The sequence below is a fragment of the Miniopterus natalensis genome, chromosome 15 (assembly GCF_054644295.1).
Source record: "Miniopterus natalensis isolate mMinNat1 chromosome 15, mMinNat1.hap1, whole genome shotgun sequence".
Classification (NCBI taxonomy): domain Eukaryota; kingdom Metazoa; phylum Chordata; class Mammalia; order Chiroptera; family Miniopteridae; genus Miniopterus; species Miniopterus natalensis.
In genome coordinates this window covers 33,829,248-33,834,649 of record NC_142095.1, presented here as the reverse complement: position 1 = coordinate 33,834,649, position 5,402 = coordinate 33,829,248, and positions in this window count along the sequence as shown.

The following is a 5,402-nucleotide window of genomic DNA, read 5'->3' as shown; positions in this document are numbered from 1 at the left end:
GGAGTGGAAACTCGCTGTGTCCTCCCAGGCTGCTCCGCCATCTCCTTCTGGAAGTTCCTGAAGGAGGGATGTTGAGAGGGAAAGAGAGGGCCCAGCAGACGGTTTGACCTCACGGTACCAATCAGAGGGGCAGGAAAAGGGGTGTCACTAGGGGGAGGGGACTGCAAAAAGTCCAAGGGCTAGAGATGAAGTTGGAAACTTGAGCAAAGGTGGCCAAGGCCTCATTTAACAATTCCCCTTCAAGTCCCATCTAGTTCAGGCTCGTATCATACATAGTGCGAGTGAAAACCACCACTTACACTCTGCCCAAGCAGCCCACACAGCGACGAATAAAAAGATTAAGGGAAATTTTCCACATTTGTTTTTCTTAACTAACCTACCTGTTGGAGCAGCGTTTTGGCCCCGCAGCTGCCAGTTGCCAGACCCAAATTCAGGATCTTCCACGAACAGGACAGGGGCCACTCTCCTACCCATGATGCCGAAGGCAGGAAGGGAACCAGCACTGAAAGGGTCTGAAGCTAACCCAGGGCGGCCCCGTCTGTCTGACATCAGGAGACACAGGCCCCATGCATGAAACACAATCGCAGCTCGTGGCCACGCATCACTGGTGAGCACTTGCTCAGGCCTGGTTTCCCCCTCAAAACCAACAGACCCCACAGCACAGGGCGGGGGGGGAAGCTCAAAAACAACCGTGTTTGTTTCCTTGACCACATCATCGTAAATCACCAGATACCCAGCATGGAGCAGAGGAAAATTGGGATGGGAGGGGGAGACATGAGGACAGTTAAGGTCAGCAGCACTACTGTCAGTGAGTCAGCCTAGAGAGCAAGTCTCCAGGGCCCCCCCCCCACGGGCCTGTGTTTTGCCTACATGGAAGGAGGTGTTCGTAACCTCCTTTTTGCAAATGAGAAAACTCTGGCTCCAGAAGGTTATGGGACAAGCCCAGGGCCGCTTGGCTGCTAGCTGGCAAACCAGGATGGGTGTCACTGCATTTCACAGAGGGTAAAATGGGTTGCAGGAAATGTGACTTGCTCAAGACCACATGGCTAGGAGGTAGCAGGTCTGGGACTGAACCTAGTTCTCCTGGTGCCTGATCATGAGATATTTCTCCTCCTCTCCAAGAAAAGTGGCTTAACGAAAAGAGTCCATCACCACAAAACCGGCATCACAAGAAATACTAAAGGAAATTATTTAAGAGGAAAAAACAAGACTAAAACTAGAAATAAGGAAATTCTCTAAGTGGAAAAGAAAAGACTAAAATTAGAAGTAAGAAAATATATGAAAGGAAAGAAAAATCTCACTAGAAAAGGTAAACATATAGTAAAGGTAGTAGACCAACCATTTATAAAGCTAATATGAAAACAATTAAAATGGCAATAAGTACTATCAGTAATTACTTTAAATGTAAATGTAATAAGTGCTCCATTCAAAAGATACAGAGTAACTGAAAGGATTAAACACACACACACACATATGCTGCCTACAAGAGACCCACTTCAGATCTAAAAACACACACAGACTGAAAGTAAATGGGTGGAAAAAGATATTCCATGCAAGCAGAAATGAAAAAAAGAAGCCGGGGTAGCAATACTTAGACCAAATAGACTTTAAAACAAAGACCGTAACAAGACACAAGGGTGTGATATAATGATAAAGGGATCAATCCAACAAGAGGCTCTGACCCTTGTAACCATCTATGCACCCAACATAGGAGCACCTAAGTACATAAAGCAAATATTAACAGACAAACACGAAGAGGCTGACAGTAATACAATAATAGAAGGGAATTTAAACACCCTGTCGATGGACAGATCATCCAGACAAAATTAACAAGGAAACGCTGGCTTTACGTGACACATTAGACTAGATGGACTTCATAGATACGTGCCGAACATTCCATTCCCAGACGGCGGAACACACATTCTTTTCAAGTGCACATGAACGTTCTCCGGGCTACATCGCATGTTAGGCCACAAAACAAGTCAGTAATTTAAGATTAAAAACCTGTCAAGCATCTTTTCTGACCACAGTGGTATGAAACTAGAAATCAGTGATAAGAGGAAAACCGAAAAGAACACAGGTGGAGGCTGAACAACATGCTATCCAATGAAAAAATCAAAGAGGAAATCAAAAAACACCTTGAGACAAATGAAAATAGAAACAACATTACAAAATCTATGGGGCACAGTAAAAGCCATTCTAAGGAGGAAGTTTATAGCAATCCAGGCCCTCAAGAAACAAGAAAAATCTCAAATAACCTAACATTATACCTAAAGCAACTAAAAAAGAGGAACAAAGCCCAAATTTAGTAGAAGGAGGGAAATAATAAAGATCAGAGCAGAAGTTAAAGAAATTGAAGCTGAGGACCGCACTCTCCCTGATTTCAAACTACACACAAGTCTATAGTAGTCAAAACGGCATGGTACTGGCACAAAAACAGACACATAGGCCAATGGAACAGAATAAAGAGCCCAGAAATAAACCCGTGCTTATATAATCTCGAAAATTTATAACAAAGGAAGCAAGAATCTACAATAGGGAAAAGTCTTCAATAAGTAATGTTGGGAAGCCCCAGCCGGATGGCTCAGGAGGTTGGCACATCACCACATACACCAAAAGGCTGTGGGTTCAATTCCTCGTCGGGGCACATACCTGGGCTGCAGGTTTGATCTCCGGTTGAGACCCATACCAGAGGCAGCTGATCAGTGTTTTCACATTGATGTTTCTTGCTCACTAGCACTCTCCCCCGCCCCTCTAAAATCAATAAACATATCCTCAGGTGAGGGTTAAAAAATAATAATAATAATAATGTTGGGGAAACTGAGCAGCTACATGCAAAAATATAAAACTGTACCACTTTTTCACACCATGTACAAAAATAAACTCAAAATGGACGAAAGACTTGACTATAAGACCTGAAACCATAAAACTCCTATAAGAAAACATAGGCAATAAACTTTGACATCGGTCTCAGAAATATAGTTTTGGATGAGTTTCCTTGGGCAAGAGCTACAAAATAAAAATAAACAAATGGGACTACGTTAAACCAAAAAGCTTTTGCAGAGTGAAAGAAACCATCAACAAAATGAAAAGGTAACCTACTGAATGGGAGAAGATATTTGTAAATGATACATCTGATAAGGAGTTAATATCCAAAGTACATAAAGAACTTGTAAAACTTGGCCTCAAAAAAAACAAATAATCCAATTAAAAATGAGCAGAAGACTGAAACAGACATTTCTCCGAAGAAGACATACAGATAGTGAACAGATACTTGAAAGATGCTGAACACAATTAATCATCAGGGAGATGCGCGTAAAAACCACAATGAGATATCACCTCACACCTGTCAGAATAGCTACCATCAATCAAAAAGAAGAGACACAAGCATCGGAAAGGATGCAGAGAAAAGAGAACCCATCTGCACTGTTGGTGGGGTTGTAAATTGGTGCAGCCACCGTGGAAAACAGAATGGAGGTTCAGCAAAAGATTAGAAACAGAACTATCATACGGTTCAGTAATCTCAGTTCTGGGCATTTATTTGAAGAAAACAAAAACACTAATTCAAAAACATAGGTGTACCCCTATGTTCATGGCAGCATTACTTACAATAGCCATGGTATGGAAGCAACTGAGGCGTCTGTCGATAGATGCGTGGATAAAGAAGCTGTGGTACATGTAGACAATGGAATATTACTCAGCCATGAAATAGAATGAAACTTGCGATTTGCAACGACATGGATGGACTGAGAAGGGATTAGGCTAAGTGAAATAAGTCAGAGAAAGACAAATACTGTACCATTTCACTTAAATGTGGAATCTAAAAAACTGATCAAATGAACAAACAAAACAAACAGATTCATAGATACCGAAAAAAACAAACTGATAGCTGCCAGGGGATTGGGCGAAAAGGTGGAGGGGATTAAGAGGTACAAACAGATGGTTACATAAATGAGTCATGAAGATGTCATGTACAGCACAAGAAATGTAGTCAATATTGTAATAACTTTGTGTGGTGACAGATGGTTACTAGACTTATTGTCATGATCCTATTGTAAGGCATAGAAATGTCAAATCACTATGTTGTACACCTGAAACTAATTTAATATTGTATGTCCACTATGTGTTAATTAAAAAGAGCTTTACATTCCAGAAAAAAGAAAGGTGGCTTAAGAATATAAGCATAAACTAATAAAGAACACCAGAGTAAATATGCCTGTTTGCCAATGGGATATTTTGAGCTAAATGCCACTGAGAACCAGCAGACGGAGGAGAAGCTGCTCCCATAATAATTTTCAGACAGAAAAGAAATGGTCCTCGTGGGGCATGAAGGAGGTGTCAGCTTATGCCACATCGGTAATGGTATTGCAATACATAAATGTATCAAAGTAATGTGTTGCACAAACTTACAAAATGTTATATGTCAATTACACCACAATAAAAAATATTTTTTAAAGAATGGTGGAAGCGATCTATAAAACAATAACAATTATTAATTATGTCGTCACTATTTTTTATTGTTTTTCTCATCACTTTTTGACCAAAGTTCAGAGAATTTAATTGGGGAGGAGAGCAAAGGGAGGACTGGTCCTTAACAAAACTAGTTTTCCTTGTTATATCCTAATTCTTCACTTAGACTCTGCTTGCAATGCAATTTGGTCGTTGGCTCTCAGTTTACGAACTAACGGACATCCCGCCAACCTGGTTAGTTTAATCCATCCTGAGCCTGGTCCCAGCTGGGTGATGGGATCCCCGTGTTAGCCAGAGTGTGACTGCTGTTCCATGAGCAAGAGACAAATGTAACCCTTGTTCTCACAGAATCCACACTAAAAATCCTGACTGGCTGGGGAAATCTTTCTGAGCCATCTACTACAATGAGAATGCGTAATAGGAGGCCGCAAAAACTGCCAAGAGTGGGGCCGAGCTGCCCAGATTCAGCGCACACGGCGAGGGGCCTGGAGCCCTGTGCACAGCCCACCCTGCCGGCCTCGGGGAGGGAAGCCCGGGGCCCGGAACATCCACCCTGAGCGCAGGGAGAGGCCGCCCGAGGCGGCGCTGGGCCTCGCAAGTCCTTCCGAGGCTTTGCTGGCTTCTGCCCGCAGAAGAGTGACTCTGGAGAGAAAGGTGGGCTTTGAAACCCCGTGGCCCAGCTCGTGTGCTGAGGCTCACCAAGCTGGCCCCAGGCTGCAGGCCCTGCCCCTGGCCGCCTGCTGCCTGAACGGTGAGCCCGAGGACGGGGCTGCACACCTTCCTCGCCGGGCGCAGGGCCTGGCGCTCAGCGGGCACTTGTCATCACTCACTGGGTCAACTTCAGCTGCCTCCCAACTGGTCTCCATTCTTGTGACGCATTCCCTACAAGCTGATTTTGACATGCATCACTCATGTCACCTCCCATTTACAGC